The sequence below is a fragment of the Heterocephalus glaber genome, unplaced genomic scaffold, assembly GCF_053883595.1.
Source record: "Heterocephalus glaber isolate CG9 unplaced genomic scaffold, H.glaber_assembly_v1.0 deba00001481, whole genome shotgun sequence".
Lineage (NCBI taxonomy): Eukaryota > Metazoa > Chordata > Mammalia > Rodentia > Bathyergidae > Heterocephalus > Heterocephalus glaber.
This window is the reverse complement of record NW_028258317.1, coordinates 31,556,205-31,569,223: the sequence shown is the minus strand read 5'-3', so window position 1 is coordinate 31,569,223 and position 13,019 is coordinate 31,556,205. Positions and strand designations below refer to the sequence as shown.

Here is a 13,019-nt window from a genome sequence, read left to right as displayed (position 1 = left end):
TATGAATAATGCTGATGTGAACATTTGTGTATAAGTTATATATAACTATAACTATAACTATAACTATAACTATAACTATATATATATATATATGTGGTTTGATTTTTGGAAATATACCTCAACAGTGGAATTGTACAGTCATATGTTAAGTCTGTTTTAACCTTTTAAGGAATTGCCAGGGTGTTTTCTAGAGTGGCAATGCCACTTTACCTTTATATCAACAATATATGAAGGTTTTGATTTCTCCACATCCTCATCAACATTTGTTATTATCTGGGTTTTTTTTGGACCATTATTATCTTCATGAGTATGAACTGGTGTTTTCTGGGATTTTTATTTGTATTTCCCCAATGACTAATGATACTGAGCATCTTTTCCAGTTTTTAAAATTACATTTTGCTAGTACATGTTAATATTACATAATGGTAAGATTTGTTTTGGCCTTTTGGTAAATGCATTTAACATATCTTAAGCAATTTAATTTTGCATTTATGTAACCATTTTGCAAAAATGTCTCCCTAGATTCTTAGAATATTTTCTTCTTCATTGCTTTTAACTTCCTCAATCAGCCATGTCCCATTTTATTGCTGTCAGAGTGATGAGGAAAACAGTTCTGATCTGATACTTCTAAGGAAGGGATGCTGAGAAAGTGTTAGCTTGGTTGTGGGCCTTTCACTTCAAAGAGAGCTTATTCAAGTGTATGAAAGACAGATGAACACATATTTTGTGTTCTTTTCTTTACTAGCTTGTTCATGTTTAAAGAAAAGAAACATTTTCTTTGTTTTTCATGAAATTAACAGAATGCTTTCAACTATAAAACTATTATACTTTCATACTATATAATAATAAGCATGTGTTGATTTACTAAGTGCTTTCCATCTGGTAAACACTCTACACTATAATTATTTATTAGCTCATTTAATTTGCACCCCAAACCCCCATATATGATAGGTTCTATTTTCTTCTGAGAAGTTGATAAAAGTCAAATAATTGCTTAAGTTCATATAGCTAAAATGTACTAGAGCCAGTATTCAAACCTAAGTATATGTGAACTCAAAGCTTAAATCTTTATTATTATTATTTATGTATTTATTGTTTTTGTTTTGAGATACGGTCTCACTACATAGTTCAGGCTGGCCTTGAATTTGCAGTGATCCTCCTTCCTTAGCTTCTGGAGTGCTGGAATTACATGAACTCATCACCACTCCCGACCAGTCACTACTTTTTTTAAACACCACTTTATTGAGGTATAATTTATATATCATCATGTGTTTTTGTTGGTCATGTTTGTGTTCAGTTGATCTTATATTACAATATTATTGAACTCTTTTGTGAATAATATTTGGAGTCTTCCTATGCTTTCCCAATTTGGGGGGATTAATTAATTCATAAGATTTTACACTAATTCTTAATGAGCCTAATAAAAAAGATGTTTTGAGCTAAAGCATTAATTTTTAGTGTTTTCACTGATTATATATATATTTTTTTTGTTTGTTTGTTTGTTTGTTTGTTTGTTTTTTCCTCTTTTTGGTATTGGGAATCCAACTTAGGACCTTGCGCTTGTGAGACAGGTTCAGTGCTACTGAGCTAAATCCCCAGCCTATATATTTTAGGGTGGTTTTTTTGGTACCAGGGATTGAACTTGGGTCCTTGCACTTGCGCATCAGGTGGCGAAACCACTGAGCTAAATCCCCAGCCCCTATTTTATGTTTTTAAAGATGTGTTGAAGTGTTTTTGTCCTACTAGTGAAGATGTTAAGTTTTTATAGCATCGCTATTACTTTGGCTAATAAAAAATTAATACTCTCATTAAACTATCGCAAAACCATTTTCATTTTCCATATCCTTTTTCATAGTATTTTTTATACGCATATATTTTATTTATTTATTTATTTTATCTTTTTTAGAATATCTGAAATTTTTAATACTTTCTTTACAGGTTACTAGATCACTTTTGATTAAGAAAACTGTAGAAAGTTAGTAACTGCCACAAGTGAACGCCAAGTGGTGGCATGTGTCAATTTTCCACAGTCTTGCTTTGTGGGGTGTCTGAATGCACTGCTTAGGGTCTCTGCTCACACTTGCTGGAATCATTTGTGGCAGATTTTAGTCAATAGGTCGCTTTTCCCCATACTTCTTTGTAAACTCTTCAGCATTCTTACAGAATTTTTTTACAGTCCTTAGAGTATTCTTCAGCTAGGTCAGCCTAGAGCAGGTGCTCAGGCTGGGGGTTGTTCACCAGTACTATGAGGGACTGGATTACTTGGTTGGTCTTGGTCGTTGGCTTCCAGTTCTCAGCACTAATTACTGGCAGGCTAACCTGTCCTTTTTCATCAATGTTTGGGTGATAGATCTTTGTTTTAAATGTGATCTTCTGTAGTTTGAATGGGTACTCTGCTGGAAAGTTGATTTCGATTTTAAAGGCCCCCTTATCATATGGAGGGTTGTCAGGAACAATAAGCCCTTGCCAAGTCAATAAATTAGCTTCATCAACCTGGATGTTACCGAAGTTTTTCATTCCACATTTGCGGATCTCTTCAAGCTCCTTCATTAGCCTCCTGCTGGCAGCCATCTTGGACCTGGTCTACACATATATTTTTAAAGTTTTCATTTTCTTTATTACTTTACATTTTGCTACAAATATTTTTGTTGTTGCTACAGATTATAAGGTGTACCTCTATGTGAAAATATAATTAAATAATTCATTTTTTATTGGATTTTTAAATTGCTTCTTATTCTCCATAATTAACAAGCTAACAGATAATTACATATGTAAAATTTTTCCCTTCTATTGGATTATTTTCTTAAATGTTTTTGAGTTTTGAAGATACTTTTATGATTTTACTAAATAACCTATTTACTAGTAACTTTTCATGTTTACCTGATCATGAAATATGGAATGTAGCTATTTGTATCTGAGTTTCTGGCAGTGCAATTTGTTACTAGCAAGCATAATTCAGCCGTTTCACTACTATGTTGAGTTTAGGGGATCATTTCTTACTATTGTGGCTCGTGCAGATCAGCTTTACCATTGCTGGAACAAAATATTCAACATCCACAATATAAAGGAGGAGAAGTTTAATTTGGCTAGTAGTTTCAGAGGTTTCAGTTCATGGTTAGCTGTTTCCAAGGCAGAAGTAGCAGGGTGGAACAATGTAATGGAGGGAAACTGTTTACTTCATGGCAGCAGGGAAGCAAAACAGAGGAACAGTGCCAGAGAGGAAGTGGCCAGGGATAGTACTCAAAGTCGCCTCCAGTCACCACCCAGACACACCCAGAAATGTGTTTTACCAGTCCTCAAAATGGCTCTCAAGCCAACCAAATTAACAATCCAGCTTTAACCTTCACATGCCATTTTTCTTATTACAAGGAGCACAGAATTCCTTATGTCCAAACACTTCTCACTGTCATAAAAAAAAGATGTAAATGGGATGCTTTTTCCTCATGGTGATTTTTATCCCATGATTATGAATACAAGGAATGTATGTAAGTGAATCTATTACAGACTTTTAAGTAAAAGTTGTAAAAAGTTAGATATGTTTTGATTTAATTTTGTTTTCATATTATTTGTGTGAATATTTTCAATGAATATTTTTTGAAATTCACCCTGTCTTAGGGATCTTATTTAAACCTATACTTCATCCTCTCTTTTCCTTTACGCTTTAAAAAAAAAAAAATAAGGTTGTCATTGTTTTGCTTTGGAGATATGTGAGTTTGTGCTTGCAGTTGTAAAGGGGATCTGTTTATATCATAATCTTGTAAAGGTTGTTGCTTCTTCCAGAAGATGTTCAAATAGAAGGGTCGGCAGACTTTCAGAGGTGCTCAGTATTCCTTGTCTGGTGGGGAGAGTAAAAGGAAAGAATGTGGCATGTGTCTCGCAGCCTGGTCCACTGCATTAGCAACCATTAGTTAGAGTCCCCAGGTAGACACAGAAAACACTAACCTGGTCTAAGCAAGGCCCTGGATATAAAGATTTATGAGACATTTTTGGCTTTCTGTGAGCTCACAATCTGATAATGGAGAACATTATGTTAAGAATCTTAATGGATTTGAAATTCAGATATAGTGTAGAGAGAAATAGATACATCAGTGAAATAATTCCTTAAATCCCAAGCATCAACCTCAGGTAGCAAAGGGATGGTTTGGGACTAGAGGAAGAAGGTTCAGTAGCTCATCTGTACCTTTCTTTTTTCTTTCTTTATATAAACTTGTATTGAGATGTAATTTATATACTATATAAATTCATCCATCTATATTATTATCATCCAGTGACTTTTTGAATAGTCAGAGTTGTTAATGTCACTACAGTGAATTTTGAAATATTTTTCAGTGCCTCATAAACCCCACATTAATTAAGCATCACATTTCAACTCTGCCATACCTCCCAGCTCTAGCAAACCATTAATATACTTTTGTATCTATATAGATTTGCTTATTTTAGACATTTCATATAAATGGAGTCACACAATATGTGGTCTTTTGTGATTGGCTTTCACTTAGGATAATGTTTTCAGGGCTCATTGGTGTTGTAGACTATAACAACACTTCATTCCTTTTTATGGTTAAGAGTGAATTGTATAGGAATATCAAATTTTATTTACCCACTCATCAATTGATGGACATTTGAGTTGTTTCCATTCTTGTGGGTATGAAGCATGATGGTGCTTTCAGCATTTATGTACAAGGATTTGTATGGACGTATGTTTTATTTTTCTTGGGTATGTACCTAAGATGGAATTGTTAGATCACATGATAACTCTGTGTTTAGCTGTTTGAAGAACTGCCAGACTGTTTTCCAAACCAGCTGTACTGTTTTACATTTCTACTGACGTATCATTTTCTTTTGTTCTCTCCAAATAACACTGGTAGATAGGCAACACTACAGAAGCATTTGTTATTAGCTGTTACCTTCATTCTTGCAGAAAACTGTAATATAGATGATGTGAGTAGCCATTTAAGAATACAAATATTTATTCATATTCTGCCCTACCACAGAGTTGGCCAGGAAAGAGGAGCTTCCCTGGCCAATTGTTTCTATCTTACTTTCTCTGGAGCATTGTTATCTTGGCACTCAGAATGGCTTGATCATCTGCCCTTGGTAGATAGCCAGCTCTTGCTTTAATAGGTGTGCTGTCTTTGACCAGTAATCATTCATTATCACGAATGCTTTAATGTTTATCATAATAATATGTTTGTCCTCATATAAAAACTACCAACATTTATACAAATCAAAGTTTGAGAACTTATAGCCTCCTTTGATTATAGAATTGATATTTAGAAAATTAATTTAATATTAATGAAAATTCAACTATCCACACTCTTGATAAGACAGGAAGATCAGATAGTACCCAGCCTGCTCTTCTACTTGGCAGTGGCCACTTGGTACTAAGAGCTCCTAGCAGCTTCCTTTTTTAAAATTTTTTTTACATTTTACCCTCTTCTTTATTTATATATTTATTGGTACATTTTAGGTATACAGTACATTTACATTTATCATTGGGTGTTTGTACCTAAACATGGTGTATCTTAGTTCTTATTTTTTCTCCCATTACCTGTGCACCCTTTACCACCTCCACCCTTCCCTATTTACACAGACTTTGATTCCAATTTTTTTTCTTTCTCATAATTTTTCCTTTCCCTTCTTCCCTTTCCCCTTCCCCTCCCTCCACCCTCAAACCCTTGGACCTTTTCCTATTTCAAATTATCAATTATTCATTTTAATCATTTTAACCCATGTTTACACTATCAGTTTCTCACACTAGAGAAACTATTCGGTATTTATACATGTGTGTCCTATTTATTTCACTTAAGAGTATGGCCTCAATATGCATCCATTTAGCTATAAATGTCTCTAGTTTCTCATTCTTTATGGCTGAGTAGTACTCCATTTTATAAAAAAAACCCACATCTTTTTATCCAGTTTCCAGTTGATAGGCACTTGGGCTGTTTCCAAGCTTTAGCTATTACAAACTGTGCTGCTATAAACATGGGTGCACATATATCGCTGCGGTATGATTCTTTTAATTCTTTGGGGAAGATTCCCAATAGGGGAATAGCTGGGTCAAATGGGACCTGTAGTCCTAGTTCTTTGAGGTATCTCCATACTGATTTCCACAGTGGTTGCACCAGTCTACATTCCCACCAACGATGGAAAAGGCTTCCTTTCTCTCCACACCCCCACCAGCATTTGTTATTGGTTGATTTCTTGATAGCAGCCATTCTTTGTGGGGTGAGGTGGAATCTCAGTGTTGTTTTCATCTGCATCTCTCAGATGACCAGTGATGTAGAGCATTTTTTCATATATTTATTAGCTGCTTTTACTTCTTTGTCTGAGAAATGTCTGCTCATTTCAGATGCCCATTTTTGAATTGGGTCTTTGAATTTGGGGGGGGTCTGATTTTTTTCAGTTCTTTATATATTCTCGATAGTGGACCTTTGTCTGAGGTACAGCTGCTAAAAATATCTTTCCACATTGTAGGTTGTCTCTTAGCTCTGTTGGCGATTTCTCTTGCATTGCAGAAGCTTTTTAATAAGATGAGATCCCAGTTGTTGATTCTTGTGCTAGCTCCCGTGCTACTGAAGATTTGTTTATAAAGTCTTTTCCTATGCCAGTGTCATCAAGAATTCTACCTAACTTATCTTCCAGCAAGTTTAGTGTTTCTGTCTTACTATTTAGATCTTTAATCCACTTCGATCTTAGTTTGGTGGATGGTGATAGGTATGGGTCTAGTTTTAATCTTTGGCAGGTTGAGAACCAGTTTTTCCAACACCATTTATTAAATGGGCTATGTTTCCTCCAGTGAGGGTGGTCGGCTCCTTTGTCAAAGATGAGATGGCTAAGAATGTCTGGAGTTGTTTCTGCATCTTCTAATCTATTCCACTGATCTTCAGGTCTGTTTCTTTGCCAGTACTATGCTGTTTTTATCACAGTAGCTTTGTAGTGTAGTTTCAAATTGGGGATTGTGATACCGCCACCCATGTCTCTGTTGCCTAGAATTGCTTTTGCTGTTGTAGGTCTCTTCTGGTTCCAAATGAATTTTTGGATTGTTTTCTCTAGTTCTGTGAAGTATATTGTTGGAATTTCAATCGGCATTGCATTAAATATATATAATAGTTTTGGAAGTATGGCCATTTTCACTATATTGGTTCTTCCTACCCAGGAACAAGGGATATCTTTCCATTTTCTTATATTCTCTTCGATCTCCTTTTTCATAGTGCTGTAGTTTTCAGTGTAAAAGTCTTTTGCTTCCTTTGTTAGGTTGATTCCTAGATATTTCATTTTTTTAGATGCTATTGTAAAAGGAATTATTTCCCGAATTTCTCTCTCAATGAGTCTGCTATTTGCATATAAGAAGACTATTGGGCTGGGCATTTAGCTCAGTGGTTTCACTGCTTGCTGCGCAAGCACAAGCACCTGAGTTCGATCCCTGGTACCAAAAAAAAAAAAAGAAAGAAAAAGAAGGCTCTTGTTTTTTGAGTGTTGACCGTGTATCCAGCTACTCTACTGAATCTGTCAATTAGGTCTAGAAGACTTTTGACTGAGTTTTTTGGATCTTCTATGTAAAGTATCATATCATCAGCAAATAATGATAGTTTCACTTCTTCCTTTCCTATCTTTATTCCTTTTATTTCTTTCTCTTTTCTAATTAGCAGTTTTCTTTATATGTACATGTACTCTAATTTACTGCTCATCCCTTGGCTTGATTTACATCATTTACCTGACCTAATTAGTTCTTGGAAGTGTGTTGCTTATTTCAGCATTACAAGTACTTTCATTCATGATCTTAGTTTGTCTTTGTAAAACCTCTCCCTTCATCTTCTTGAACTACTTTTCAAAAAAGATGTTCCATGATTAGTCAGTAAACATGGGGAAAAAAATCTCAAAATTATTGATCATTGGGAAATGTGTATAGCACTGAAATCACTAAAATTAAAAAGACTGACAATGCCACATATTGGAAAAGATGAGAACTAATTGGATTATCTCGTATTATTGACAGGAATGCAAAATGGCACAATTATTGTAGAGAAGTATTCGACAATTTCTTATAGAAAGGTGAACATAAAAATCTATCTTTTTTTTTTTTTTTTTTTGGTACTGGGGATTGAACTCAGGTCCTTGCCGCTTGCACAGCAAGCGGCGAAACCACTGAGCTAAATCCCTGGCCCTATCTTATGATACAGCAATTCCACTTCTAATATTTACCCAAATAAATGAAAATATGTCCAGAAAAACAAAAAAGTCTTATTTAAGAATGTTCATTTTTAGCTTTATCAATAGCAGCATATTTGAAAATAATGCAAATATTGTCAGCTGGTCAGTGAGTAAACAAATTATGTTTATACAATAGAACACTATCCTGCAACAGAGTGAAAAGGATCACTGCCAGCTACACCAATGTGTGGCATGCTCTTGAAAACATGCTCAATGCAAGAAGCCAGGTGTAAGAAGATATTGCCTTTAATATTTGATTCCTTATTTTGTGAAATTTAAGATTAGGCAAATCTAATGTATGGCATAGAAGTCAGAGTAGTGGTTGACCTTGAGTGAGAGTAGGGGGTAAACTGGAAAGGAACATGAAATTTTTTGGATGGTAGTTACGTTGGCATCAACCAATATAGTAACTGTTAGCTACATGTGCCTAGTGATCACTTGAACTATGGCTAATCCAAATCATGATGTGTTCTTAGTGTGAAACATAATACAAAAAATGTAAAATACTGTCATGTGCTGCATACCAGTGTATTGGTCAGCAGTGGACCACGTATGTGGCAGTGGTCCCAGAAGAGGATATCACCTAGAGACATGATTGCTCTCTTAGTTTGCTTGAGTGTACTGTGTTGTTTCCACAGTGATGGAACTGATTAACACACTTCTTAGAATATGTACCTGTTGTTAAATATCACATAATGGTATCTTACTGGCAATATGTTAAAAATTGATTACATTTTGAAATAATATTTCAGATATATTAGTTGAAAATACATTTAAAATACAGAGTAAAAAATTTCATCTCTTCCCTTTTGATGTGTTTACTAGAAGATTTCTTGGTCTCTGTCTAAACTGGAATGCTCATTTTATGTATGTCATTTGTCAAACTTCATCAGAACATTCAATTAAGATCTGTACTTTTTGCAGTATGTTATTCTACAAAGGCTATTGCTTTTGTTTCCCATTACTATGTTTGTCATTTGTTATAAATTATGTTGTATGTTAAATGTCACAATAAGCTTGTAATGTAGAAAGTATTTACCGATGAGTTTAGATAATCTAACATACAAAATTATCATGGAAATATGTGGTAACACGGAGATTTGAATGTTTTTTTCTTTTTACTATAATTTGTCTCTTCCTCCTCTATCATGTTGATTTGTGATAAAAATGTGAGTGTACCTTGGAAACAGTTTAAGTTTTGCTCTTTTAATCATTGGTTTCTCAGCCTGTGTGTTAAATGACAGTGAATTAATCCTAATATTTCTGAAAAGTAATTTTGTAATTTCATAGGAATCATTAACATTGCTGCTGTTTCAAGAGGGAAAATAACTTCTGGCCTAAACAAATTGCAGAGGGTTAGGGAGAAATAGCATATTGTTTGTGCAGAAATGAATATCAATACATTATGCTTAAAAAGTGAGCTCATTCACTTTCAACATTTTCTCAAAAAGTTGTAAATAGGAGTGTGAGCCATTGCTAGCCCTATGTTTTCTTAATCAGCTGTGAGTCTGTTGTAGCAAAAATTAATAGGCATTGCAGAATCATGAAGAAAAGCTCTTTCATCTTGTCCAGCTCCATGAGAGTTGTATTTTCAAAGCAATGTATTGTACAATTGAGCAATAGATGGCGGGGGCTTTCCTGGGGATTCTTGACCGCTGGCAGAGTTCATTTCAGGCCATTTGTCACAGCAGTGATTTCCTCAGAAATACCCTGTGCCAAGGTTATGTTTTGGCTATTCTGTCCTCTTTTGTTTAGTTATTTTCTGAAATCATGGTGAAAGGTAGTTGTCTTTGGCTCTCCCATCATCTTAACCCTTTGTCTGGGGTCTCCTTCAGAGCACCATGGGGTGGGCAATTTTCAATGGGACTCAGCAAGGTTTTAGGGAGTTAGTGTGATATAAAATGGCCAATAGAAATCCTGCATTTTGTTTAAACATTTTTTTAGCGTGATAAATATAATTTAGTATGGAAATGTGAGCCATTGTTTGATGGCAGGTTTTCTCAGCTGTGTACAGTAAGGCTTCTGTCACCTACTGTGGATTTGGTATTTATTACACTCTGGAACTGCTTTTGTTGTTCTTGTGTTTTGTTTGTGGGGACTTCTAAAGGTAGATTGCCTGTCTAACCTTGCAGAAGAGTTGATTATGTTTAATTTGCTATGCATTACAGAATGAATTTGCTGGTCTTTTTGAACCGAGCTCTACGTTATTTGTAGTTGGTCCTATTTTTGATGCCTTCAGTTCTTCCCTGGGCGTGAAAACTCTTTTTATACGTTTGTTGAATGTATTTCCATGCTGAGCTTTTTATATACTACACAATGACTCTTTGCAGTTGAAACTTGTAGTTTAGCCTTATTTTTAACTTTAAAAGGACAGCATGAACTTGCTTTTTATTAAACATTTGTGAATATTATAACACTTTGTCACCCTGTAAGTAAATTTTTAAATATCGTTTTTCATTTTTGAAATAAAATTTTAACTGAGCACATTGCATTTGTATAATGGATACCCTTTAGCACATACAAGCTATGTATGGAATGTTTGAGAAAATAAAAATAATGTTCTTTAAAAAATATAACAAAATTTTAACTTTCTACTATTCTTTAATTGGTTGTTTTTATTTTCTTAAGGAAAGCATTTGAGAATCATAGAAAGTTATAACAAAACTATAGTAAGAAATTTTTTAAAAAATTATTAAATATATTGTGTGTGTGTTTGATAATACAGTAAGAAATTTTTAAATTGAGATCTTGAAATTTTATCACTTTATCATTTTGCTTTTGTTTTTCAATTCCCTATCCTCCGTCATCTGCCTTTTACTCTTCTTAAGATTTGTCATGATCTTTTAAGATACTTTATTCTTAAAAGTGTATGACGTTAACATGTGAAGCTATAATGTTTAGTCTGTCCCTCTGCTTCATGTATTTGTTTTAATCCATTTAAAAAATTTCTTTGTGTGCATTTAAAGAATTTTTGTATGAAAAAATTTTTCTCACTTGAATCAGTCACATCTCAGGATTATTAGCTGATGTGAGGAGTCTGTGCCAGACACTAAGGCTGTTCAGGGTGTGCAGCATTGAGTTTCCGGCTCTCAGTCACAGCCGAGGACATTCTTTAAAAGATCAAAGGATTTGGACACTGGGAGGGTTTTAACGATGCCAGTTAACATCACAAGAGTTGAGCTCAGTGATTGCAAATTATGCTCATCTGAATAAATACCACTGAGTTGGAAATAATGGCATGGCTACAGTGATGCTAAGTGTGCACCATTCTGCCATCTCAGTGAATAAAATAGATTGATTTAGGCTAATACAAGATGTAGGTTATTCTTGGGGCAAATGAGGACATGGATTATAGAAAGGCAATCACTGAAAGAGGGCAGTAGAACAAATGATATAAATGTTTTGGAAGGCTTTTGGATCCAAGATCTGAATGGGAGCATTATTTTGGAACCTTCCAAGAAATTAATTGGTCTGTTTTAAAAAGCATTTTATTTAGCATATACCCTTAACTGTTGTGGAATCACACTTTTTTTTTTTTTAATTCAAAGGTGGCTTTTTTAGTTATGGTATTTAAATTCATTTTTGCTCTATATAAATATTTGGAATTAAGACAAAAGAATAGGAATATCTCACCTTCTCCCTGACTAGGATGAAATATCACCAAAACACCCATTTGTACAAACAGAAGTGATTCTAGATTAGATTTAACCTTGATTAGATGACTAAAATCATGTTTACTGCAATTAGTGAAAGGAAGTTAACTTGCTTAAGAAATATTTGGAATTACGACAGAAAGACTTTGATAAGTCTTTCATGGATATAGAATTTCTCAGAATGCCTCACTAGCATGCATACCCAGAAGTAGTATGTAGTTAATATATGTATTTTCTTGTTTTTTTTTTTTGGTACCGGGGATTGAACTTAGGTCCTTGCGCTTGCGCAGCAGGTGGCGAAACCACTGAGGTAAATCCCCAGCCCTGTATTTTCTTTTAAAATTTGTTCTTTTTAAGTTTGAGAGAATTCTGTTAAACTATGGTATTAGTTGAATATCATCCTAAGCCTTTAACCCAAAATATAAAAAATCAGCAAAATAAAAGATAATAGGAAACAGGGAGATAGATCTTTTGCAAAAGGAAAGGGAACCAAGAGATGGAGGCAGGGGAGAGAGGGGAAGGGAAAGGGGTGAAACAAAATTAAGATGTGTTATGTACATGTACCAACTCCCTATGAGGAATGCAGTCTTGTAATGCAAACATGTACCAATAAAAATACAAAAGCCTTTTTTTTATATCTTGAGAGTATGTACTACTTACCTTTTGTGATTTAGATGACTTCATACTGTATAGGCTTTGTTTTCCTTTTTGTTTTTTGTTCTCTCTCTCTCTCTCTCTTCTTTCCATTAAGTCTCCCAATAGCATGGTATAATGTATTATGTGTTAATTCAGTGTTGTGTAAGATGTTCCTGAGGGCACTATTCTCTTTGCTTCAGAACCATGACACACAGGGTTGTGTAAGATGTTCCTGAGGGCACTATTCTCTTTGCTTCAGAACCACGACACACTGCCTCTACTTATAAATTGTCATTTGGGAAATTTACTTGCTTAAACAAGTCATATGATAGGATCATATGACTTTGGTCTGAAAATTTAGAATTACAGGTCAAACAAAAGGACGACATAAATTCTGTTTCATTTATATTATGCTTGTAATTTCAGTTGGGCTACATCTTTCCTCTTACATGTTTGTTTCAGTTATTCTCTCCAAGTTATGGACTTCATAGGAAAAGAAATAGCTGTAATGTCTAC

The 13,019-nt window shown here is 34.4% G+C and overlaps 1 protein-coding gene and 1 pseudogene across 22 annotated transcripts in view; one reads left to right on the top strand and one right to left on the bottom strand.

The window, feature by feature from the left end:
* Window positions 1-13,019, top strand: part of Focad (focadhesin) — a 357,541-nt gene that overhangs the window by 198,908 nt on the left and 145,614 nt on the right. The gene's annotated exons all lie outside the window — the stretch shown is intronic.
* On the bottom strand, window positions 2,106-2,576 carry LOC101697303 (ubiquitin-conjugating enzyme E2 L3 pseudogene; annotated as a pseudogene).